Raw genomic sequence first — 10,841 nt, forward strand, 5'->3', positions numbered from 1 at the left:
TGTATGTTAACTATCTGAAATTTAAATTAAAAAACTTTAAAAAATAAATTTTACTGCAATTCATTAGGGCAAACATGTAGGCAAAGGTTTATCAATGCCTTTTTATATAAACTTCTAGCACTTCCAGGAGCTACAATGATTTAACATAGCATGGATAAGTTCTTCATTGCTGGTTAAGTAATTCCCATTCGTTTGATAGTTTTTGTTTATTTTCTGCTACACCTTGCCACCTTGGGTTTTTGTCTCCTAAGGAACACGCTGCCAGGAACAAACCATTTTCCTTCCTCTGTAGTGAGATGTGTGACTGACCTTGTCTGCCCACTTAAGTATGAATGGGTCACTACTCTCCCATTGTCCCATGAAGAGGGCTCTTTACTCAAATATATGAAAGAAACAGCATTAATTATGAGGAACTGAACCCATTTTACGGATCAAACTGTAAACAGTGTTGCTGGGCAGGGGCAAAACATCCCAAAGCCTTTCACAGTGCCTGGTTCATAATCAACCCTTAATAACATTTACTGAGTGAATGCTGAATGTGTATGTTCAAAGACAGGAATTGAAGGTAGAGGAAGCGGTTGCATTTGGCAAATCTCAGATTCTATAAGCTCTGTTATCTTTGTGACTTGATGAACCATATTTCAAGTTTTATGCTAATGTATATATATAATCAATCTGCAAGGCTGGACAATCTAATCTCCTCCTTCCATCAAAAGATTAGAGGGGTCATAGGCAAAACGCCTGGCAAATAGTAGGCATTTACTAAAGCGTGATTACTTCAATATACTAAATCGACACATAGACACACAGCTACAAATAATATGTACACATCAAGCCAAGATATATTCTACCAGCCACCCACTCATCAGGACTGACGAGACTAGAGCAGGGCTGACAACCTGCTGTCAGTCCAGGTCCTATTTGAATCTTTCCTCTGATAATGAGCTGGTTTTGTGCCATCCTTCGATCTCCTTCCACACTTCTTTACAGAGCAGGTTGCTGTCATTCCCTGCCCTGGGATCAGAAAGGCAGTAAAGTGTCACTGTTAGATAAGCTAGGTCAGGCACCTGGTTTGAATTTTTTCCCTACCCCTTAGCCCAGCACGACTTCAGTGAGCTATCAAATTCTTCTGAGCTTTACTTTCATCATCCATAAAATGAAGGTAATGATCATACCTCCTTCATGACTGATGAGAATTAAATAAATTAATGAGTGTACATGGCTCAGAATAGGGTCTTGTACCAAGTAGCACTTAATAAATGGAAGTTTTATGTATTCATTCAAAAAGTTGAAGTCTGTATACCAGACTTTGATGGGAATCAGCGGAATTTCTCACTGGGTGTAAAGAGCAAGGACTCTTTCTGTTAGCCTGTTCCCTAGGAGATGAACCTAGGGTGGCCACATGTAGCAGAAAATGAATGGAAACCATCAAATGAATGGGAATTTTACTTGACAAGTAACAGACATCATCCCCGCCCTCACGGAGCTACACCTAGTAGGAGAGACGGACCATTACATCAGCAATCACAACGAGGTGATGATACAGTGATGGACGGGGTGAAAAGAGGAACAGCTGACATTTTTCAGGGAGGTTAAGGAAGGCTTTGCAGAATAAGTAAACTCTCAGTGGAGACCAGTAGAAAAAAAAGGAGGTGGGCCAAATAAAGGGAGGGAAGAATGTCCCAGGCAAATGTAGAAAGCAGTGCAAAGGCCCAGAGGTAAGAGCATGGCATATTTAAGGTCTCAAAGACCTTTTTTTTTTTTTTTTTTTTTAAATCAAGTTTACACCTCATCCCAAGGGAATGGCAGACAAAAGAGGGAACTGATAAAAATCACATTTGTGTTTTGCAACCATTTCTCTTGTTATAAAAGGGAACAAGTTCATGAAAGAGACTGCTTACGAAGCTTTTGCAATAAAGTGGTCCAGGAAGTAGCCTGGATAAGAGTAGTGCTAATGGAAAATGACAGTTGTGGGTAGAGTCCAGTGATATGAGTGAGACAAATCCACAGGGACTTACTTATTGAACAAACATTCAGTTTGGGATACACTGAGCTTAAGACAGAGTGGCCAGTTTATTCAAAAATTCAGGGTTGTGCCCTGTTGACTTAGTGTAATTATTAAGCAGAACACCTTGGTTTTACATGTGGAAGTGTCTTTAAGACCTCCAGGTGGAGAAGTTGATGCGCAGGTGAATAGCGCTCCTTGTCCTTTGGGACAAGATCAAGGCTGGAGATGGAGATTCAGGAATCATCAACTTGCAGACGGCCGTTGCAGCCATGTGACTGGAGGAGAAAGAGAGATCACAGTGAAAAGAGGTACCCTGAGGAACACCAGATTTTAAGAGACAACAAGAAAGAAGAGCTTTGAACCACAGTTTGCCTACTAACTGCAAACAACCCTTGATCTATATGTGTCATGGATCAAAGTGTAGCCCTAAGTACACATTTCAGGTCAAACGCTTTTCCGTTGCTGACCCTGTTTAGTTTTACATAAATCTACGAAAATGAAAATGTCCTAAAGTAACGTAACATGGTAAAGTCGATTTTGGTATCAGACAGATTCTAATCTCGGCTGTGCCAGTTAATTATTTGTCATATAACAGTAGACAAATAATTTCTGATTCTTAGTTTTCTTATCTATATAATGAAATGATGTCTCCCCTGAATTTTTACATATAGATGAAATAATGTATTTAAAGTATCTGATACCTAAAGACATTTTTTTCAATAACAATAATTATTATCATGATTACACGGTTGTTATGAGTATTAAGTATTTTTTTTTAAAGATTTTATTTATTTATTTGACAGAGAGAAATCACAAGTAGATGGAGAGGCAGGAAGAGAGAGAGAGAGGGAAGCAGGCTCCCTGCTGAGCAGAGAGCCCGATGCGGGACTCGATCCCAGGACCCTGAGATCATGACCTGAGCCGAAGGCAGCGGCTTAACCCACTGAGCCACCCAGGCGCCCCGAGTATTAAGTATTAGATGGGCTCTTCATCGAAGCAGTTAAGCTGTACATGTGGTTACTAGAAAAATGCCTTCCCCTCAGACAATACCAGATGCGTTATTCTTCTAGGATCTGTTTTGATTTTTGTTGGTTTGAGTGGGTAGTTGCTTGAAAGTTTGTTTTTCTTCTTTTATCTTTTATGTCACTTCCCCGCCTCATCGGTGCCTATTAAACCTTTACCCATCCTTTAAGGTCTGTATCAAATAATTTTCCATGAATGTATACCTGATTGCTCCCTAACTGGAAAAGAATCCTCTTGGGGCACCTGGGTGGCTCCATCAGTTAAGCTCTGCCTTTGGCTCAGGTCATGATCCCAGGGTCCTGGGTTCAAGTCCCGTATCGGGCTCCCTACTCCATGAGGAGCCTGCTTATCCCTCTCCCACTCCCTCTGCTTGTGTTCCCTCTCTTTCTCTGTGTCTCTCTCTGTCAAATAAATAAAATCTTAAATAAATAAATAAATGATAAAATCTTAAAAAAAAAAAAAAAACCCTCTCACCTTTGACAACTTCTAACCCCCTTTAGATTGTATTCACATGGGACTTCTTTGACCTACTATCATGTTTGTAAACTTATGCGATTCTTCCCAGATAGCTGACTTCTTGGATTCAAGGACTCCTCTCTGTCACTCCTACAATGCTTAGCACGCTGGCACAAAGCAGAAGCTTTGTAAGGAGGAAATGCATGGCACTGAGTTAGATGCTGCGGCCAGGATTTATGCACTAAATCAGGGATTTATGCCCTCAGTCATTCATTTGACTCAAATACACTTCTCGTGCTGGCATTTGTATTTTCTCTGATACTTAGCGTCCAGAGGCCCTGGGACAGATCTGTGAGGAGGACATTACCTAGTCTTGTGTGGAAGCTGATGAGTCTTGTTGCAAGTCCTGTAGCTTAAAGCAAACTCCACAAAGCAGAGGTGACCCACATTCCAGTAGGATGAATGTTTTCAAAGACCTGCAGCCCAGCTGGGCCCTCCTGTCCCTTCATATTTAATGACATTTAGCCTCATGCTGATTCCACCTACAGCAGGCCACCAGAATCGCCACCGTCACCGCCGTCCCCTCCCCATCCCCCCGCAGTTTTCTAAGAATCCCAGAGTAGGGGAGGACAGCTTGCATTTATCCTCGACACCTCTGGTTCTTATTCCCTGGTGCTGTTAAATTTTCTGTACATAGGCTTTATCTTCTCTCCTATACATGTCCTACTTCCCTGTCCTGAACCGCATGTTGCTTATCACCCAATTGCTTTTTCACAGAGCCCACAACCCAAGTTCGTATCAAAGAACTTGAAACCAAACACGAAAAGGACTTTTCAGCTGTATCAATACCACCTGACTCCTCGCGGAGCCCCGGCCAAACTCCTCCTTTTCTCGAGCTCTGCCCCCTCCGCGTTCTTATCTTTTCTCATCTGGCTCCGCTGCCGACTCCCCTTCTTATTACTGTTTTCGGGCAGAGTATATCGTCTCTCCCTCTGTTTAATTTGAGGCCTGTCTAAGTGACTCTTTGGAAGGAGGAGGCCAACTTTCACATTTGCTGACTACCACTGCCCCCGGCCCCCACATGCCCCAAAAAGCTATCAAAGTATTTTCCTTCATTCCTTCACCAAAGGGATTTTGCCTCTGGTTTTCAGGGAGAAAACGTGTTTTTCTTCCCTTCTAGACCGAGAACAAAGTGCGAGGGATCAGAGTCAGAAAAGGCTGGCAATCCGCCTGCCCCACTGGAAAGGGTCACAGTGTCACAAGGTCAGTAAGGTGAAGGAAGACATCAGTGTGAGACAAGCAGAGATAGAGCAAAGTCAGTAAGACATCAGTATGAGACAAGCAGAGATAGAGCAGTCAGTTAAGGGTCAATTGGAAATACACTTCACAAAAACCTATGTTCCATTAACAACATTTTTCCTTATATGGGTCTGCTGCTCCTGCTAGGCTAGTCACGGGTCCTTGAAATAGCTGAACTGACCCACATACTCAAACAGATGATAAACAGTTTGAGGGAAACAATCGTGCTTTGAGCCCATCTCCAACAAGTCCTAGAACAATAACTTGTACAGGAAAAGCACTTTCTACTTTTTGGCAACGGCATATACTTTCTCTGATGAGGAAACACTATGACCCGTCTCCCCCTAGCTGCGATAGCCATGCCACTTTATGAGAAGCAGCAAAAGAGGTCTTTGGCCTTCTCCATCAGCGGCATAACTGCTGGATACGCCCTTTCCTGAGCAAGGTTGGGAAATGGCTCATTGTCATAGGAAATGTAGTAGAATCCCCTCTGTGAACCAGAGATTTCATATAACTGTTATGGACTGAATGCTTGTGCCCTCTCAAAATTCATGTGTTGAAGCCCTCTACCCCCATGTGATGGTATTTGGAGATGGGGCCTTTGGGAGGTAATTAAGTTTAGACAAGGTCGTGAGGGTAGGACATTCATTCAACATGGGATGAGTGTATGAATAAGAATGCATACAAGAGAGTCTCTCTCTCTCTCTTTATCTCTCCTGCCATGTCCTCACATTGCAAGAAGGTGGCCATCTGCAAGCCAGGGAGATAACACCCGCTGGAAACTGAATCTTGGACTTTCCAAAACACAGGAAAATAAATTTTGATTTAAGCTACTCGGGCTATGGTATTTTGTGTTACATCCCTGTAAATATACATTCTTTTCATAGGAAATACATGGAATAAAAAAAACCTAGAATTCTTTATTATCTACTGTTCTTAAGCAAATTGCACTGCTTCCCAGAACATAGACCTTGTATTTCTAAACAAGTCCTCTTTATTTAGGGCAATGCCGCTTGCCTTTGATGTTCCTAAAAAAGAAAAAGAACATATGTGTTTCCAGTATTGTGTGGGAGATAAGAAGCCTGTGAGTGGATTGCATTGTGGCCCCACAATTTCTGTCATGAGAAAGGTAATAAAATGGGCTACAGCATATCTCCATTTCCTTCCTCAATACTTCAAATTCATCCTTGCATTGAGTCAGTTTTGTCTCAAGCAATGACTCTGTGGTCCACCCCATCACAAAGTTAGAGAGGCCAGCTCTCTTACCCGAGACAATTTGGAATATAGAAGAGCCAATCCTTCAGCATTGAAAAAAAAAAAAAAAGTGGTAGATCCAATATCTGAATATTTTTGGTGGTGATCTACATTTTTTTTTCTTATTGCAATTTTAAAAAACAGAAATCAAGGGATCGTCTTTCCGGTGATGCAGAGTCCTCTTAATTATGGCACATGTTCTGCTTGATAGCCACTGGAGCTAACCTCTGCACACTGCTGCCTCATGGCTTCTGCTCTTGTGCCCAAGTGCCAAGCCCAAAGGCATGGGCTGGCTGTATCTGAAACTTCAGAGTGTTCTTCTGCCTTGTTGATGTCTCCTTCCATCGCTAGAAGTGCTTGTGATACTCACTGTGTGGTTCCTCACATCACTAGGCCAATTACTTTACCGGGGGTGGGTGAGAGCTTTCACCCACCCACACAGGATGGACTTCCTCTCCCGGCCACGTACTACAACCCCGTGATACTGCTCCTTAGTTTCCAGTGACACTGTCTTTAATTCAGTTCCCCCCTTGAAATTCTTGAGACCAGCTCTTTAAGGAAACAGCCTTTAGGGTGCAGGTATCAAGTGACTGAACAAAGGAAGAAATATGCATCAGACAGAATTGAGTAAGACCTGAGTGGAGACAAAAAGTAAATATGGAAAAAGAATCTGTTGATTTGCATGTGGTATTTTTCATACGTTGCCCTGGTAACTGTAAATAGTCTAGTGCTAAAGAAATTACATGAGGTTCACATGAATTAAGTGAACAAAATGCATCAATATAAGTGCCAACCACATACATAACATTTTATAAACAAAAATAATTTATTAGTCAGAAAAAGGATTCTACTTTTTCTAAAAGACATATCGCAAAATGCTAAAGCACTTTCTTTGGTGTCACACGACTGTTCATGTACTTATTTGTCAGTTATTCACCTGAGAGATAATTTGAATAATTTTAGATCAATTGAGCTGATGCAAAAGTGACACCATCATATGGAACATCACTAGGTCGATAAGCTATAAACATTCAGTTCTGGAGTTATTGTAATTTGGGGTAATCTTCATTAATTCACATTTTTAAATAAAATGTTTCATTGTTATTATCCTAAGTCACAAATGCATGATTCAAATTTGCATAAAATTCATTTTACTACATTTACTGTTTTGGAAGTACAAGAAATTATTGTAAGCCAAGATTCCATGATTTGTAGTTTAGAATATTTATAACACTTAGCATAAATCAATTTATTCTTCTAATTTTTATTGAATATGCATTATGCACCAGGTTATGTTAAGTGCCAGGAGAGATACAGGGACTTCCAATTTGTGTCCCTTCTTGTGAGAAAAACTATCTAGTTGAAGAGAGAGACACAAATGAACTGATACCATTAAATAGGCTTGCACCTAAGAGTCCGCACCATGTGTGTTCAAATTCCAGGTCTAGGACTCAGATTTTACATGTTTAAAGTAGATATAAAAGCTACTATAACTATAATAAAGTATGAATGTTATAATAATTTAAGTTCAAAAAGTGAAACGGCATCAGGGAAGGAAGTGACTAACTTAATGAGGGAAGCTTCCTCAAAGAAGGTGGCCTTTGAGTTAGATTAAGCAAATAAAGAAGAGAGAGAAAGACATCTGAGGTAGAAGGAAAAGCACCCATAAAAAAGCAAACCACATTGAGATATCACCTTACACCAGTTAGAATGGCCAAAATTAGCAAAACAGGAAACAGCATGTGTTGGAGGGGATGTGGAGAAAGGGGAACCTTCTTACACTGTTGGTGGGAATGCAAGTTGGTGCAGCCACCTTGGAGAGCATTGTGGAGGTTCCTCAAGAAATTAAAAATAGAGCTTCCCTATGACCCTGCAATTGCACTACTGGGTATTTACCCCAAAGATACAGATGGAGTGAAAAGAAGGGCCATCTCTACCCCAATGTTCATAGCAGCAATGGCCATGGTCGCCAAACTGTGGAAAGAACCAAGATGCCCTTCAACGGACGAATGGATAAGGAAGATGTGGTTCATATACACTATGGAGTATTATGCTTCCATCAGAAAGGATGAATACCCAACTTTTGTGGCAACACGGATGGGACTGGAAGAGATTATGCTGAGTGAATTAAGTCAAGCAGAGAGAGTCAATTATCATATGGTCTCACTTATTTGTGGAGCATAACAAATAGTATGGAGGACAAGAAGAGTTAGAGAGGAGAAGGTAGTTGGGGGAAATTGGAAGGGGAGGTGAACCATGAGAGACTATGGACTCTGAAAAACAATCTGAGGGATTTGAAGGGGCGGGGGGTGGGAGGTTGGGGGAACCAGGTGGTGGGTATTAGAGAGGGCACGGATTGCAAGGAGCACTGGGTGTGGTGCAAAAACAAGGAATACTGTTATGTTGGGGAAAAAAAAAAAAAAAAGCATGGTGTGGGGCACCTGGTCGGCTCAGTGGGTTAAGCCTCTGCCTTCGGCTCAGGTCATGATCTCAGGGTCCTGGGATTGAGCCCTGCATCAGGCTCTCTGCTCAGCAGGGACCCTGCTTCCACCCACCCCACCTCACCCCGCCTACCTCTCTGCCTACTTGTGCTTTCTCTCTGTGTCAAATAATTAAATAAAATCTTTTTTAAAAAAGTATGGTGTGTTAAGGAATAGTATGAAGTTCAAACTTCTTGGAGTCTTGAAGGGAAGGTACAAGAAGAGATAGGAAAAATAATCACTTTAGAAGGGGCTGAAAAGGAACAAAGAGAGTCTTCAGGAGAGAAGGTGAGAAGCAAGGGTGGAAAATGTGTGATTCCCTGTGCAGTGTCCACATAGCCCACACATCGGTATAAAACAGTGCTCATCACCTGTGGACCACCCCTTCAGAATCTAAATACCTAAAATGTTAACAACAGTAATGGAAATATCTGGGCTTGTGCTTTTCAACTCCAGGAGGTACTCTTCACATCTTAGTCCATATTAATGATGTCCTCTGGGTTTATGCAAAACCAGCATGAGCCCATGTGACATATACTAATTTATTCCTTAAGATGTAAAATAATGAATAGAGAGAGAAGTGATGCATACATCTTGTTTATGGTGTAGTCAGTGTACATGAGCGTTCTTCCTCATGTCCAGACAGCGTATTTTCTTGTTCAGGTCCAAATACCATCTCCTTGTTGGTACTATCTTCTTTATTCAAATGCATCTCATTCCTGGCTAATTTTCCATCTGCCTTCTCAAAAGAAATGTAGCAATGCTGTTATTATTCATGAGGTGATGGCTCCTTGGAGTCTATTTGTATTGAAACAAATAAATCTCCCTTTTTGCCTCTGTAGTTCTCAATTATCGTCTATTTAATATAGTACTGGTTGTATCATTATTTACAATGATGCATCATTCATCATGTCACCATGAATTCTGGCTCCCAGTGATTCTCTTGAATGCTATCATTGTGCTTCTTTGATGATAACCACGAATGCAAGTCTCTGGTCATCTTAATTTATCATTATGACTTTCTTGGCATAAACATAGATCAGCATATCTTCCACCCATATTTTCTACTGAATTCTTTGATCATAATTACTGCATTTCTAGAGTGCAATCTCTTTCAATGTTAACTGCACTCCTGGTTTCCATACACAACCACCAACAGGGATGATAGATGAAACAAGAAGAGTGATTCCATTCCTGCAAGTGATCAGTGGTAGGGTTTAAGAGAGTTGGCAGGAGAACATGACGGAACCAAACTGACAGGTAAGAGAAGACACCAACTGGGAGGGCCTAGTGGCATTGCAGAGCAATTGTCTCCAAAGTCCTTGAAACAGATAGACATGTCCACCCCTGAAGACTACATGACACTTGATGTGGAGTTTGCGGAGAGTTGGAGTGACCACCTTGGGTGCCGGTGGAAGGGAGTACATAAAGGACGCCTGTCACCACCTACCACCTTTGTGTATGGTAGACAGAAGCTATCTTATTGGAACGCATACAGAAAAAAGCTGCTGGATGGGCCCATGCATGCAGCTCAAGCCAAAAGTCAGTCAATCTCCCAGACCCTAAATTCATCTTGTTTCCAATGTAAGTGAATGATTCAACCAGAACTTGGAAGTCACAACCTCACTGAAGAGGACACAAGAGAAATGGAACTAAGAACCTTTGAAAAATGGGGTTTTGACTGGAAATTAAAAGGTATCTAGACAGTGTACTCTAGGTAAATTTGCCTCATATGGAGGTATGGGCCAATAATTCTGAAACTTCTTAATATGTATCCCAAGGTTTAACAGCTAAGTACACGCATGGTAGGTAATGGGAGCCAAATTTGTCACCTTCAGAAAGGGAAGTAACAAATATGCAAGAAAGGAAGGCTTGAATGAACTTCGTGTTTCTGGGAGTGGTCAGAGACATCAGTATGAACTCATCTGTAGATAGATGATAGATAGATAGATAGATAGATAGATGACAGATAATATGCAATAACTACAAGTATACGTGTGTACAGGGGTTAGTACACACCCATATTTTTTAGCTCTCTTCCATGAAAAAGTCTAGAAGCAGTGAGTCCATGTTAACAAGTGCAACCAGTGCTCAGATTATTGTTTATATACCATTATCTATTCAATAGAACTAATGCTCCTTGAAGAAATGGCTGTTTCCGGGTCTGGGAAAGGGAAAATAACAAGACGAGCCTGACGCAGCTCAAAATGCCGGAAAGTAAAGAAGTGCTCAAAAAACCAAGTTTGGGGGGCCGGTCAGAGGGACACAGACGCTGAACAGAAAGGACTCACACAGGCCAAAGCTGAAATAATTTGAGCAAC

This window comes from Mustela lutreola, chromosome 1 (genome assembly GCF_030435805.1).
Source record: "Mustela lutreola isolate mMusLut2 chromosome 1, mMusLut2.pri, whole genome shotgun sequence".
Taxonomy (NCBI): domain Eukaryota; kingdom Metazoa; phylum Chordata; class Mammalia; order Carnivora; family Mustelidae; genus Mustela; species Mustela lutreola.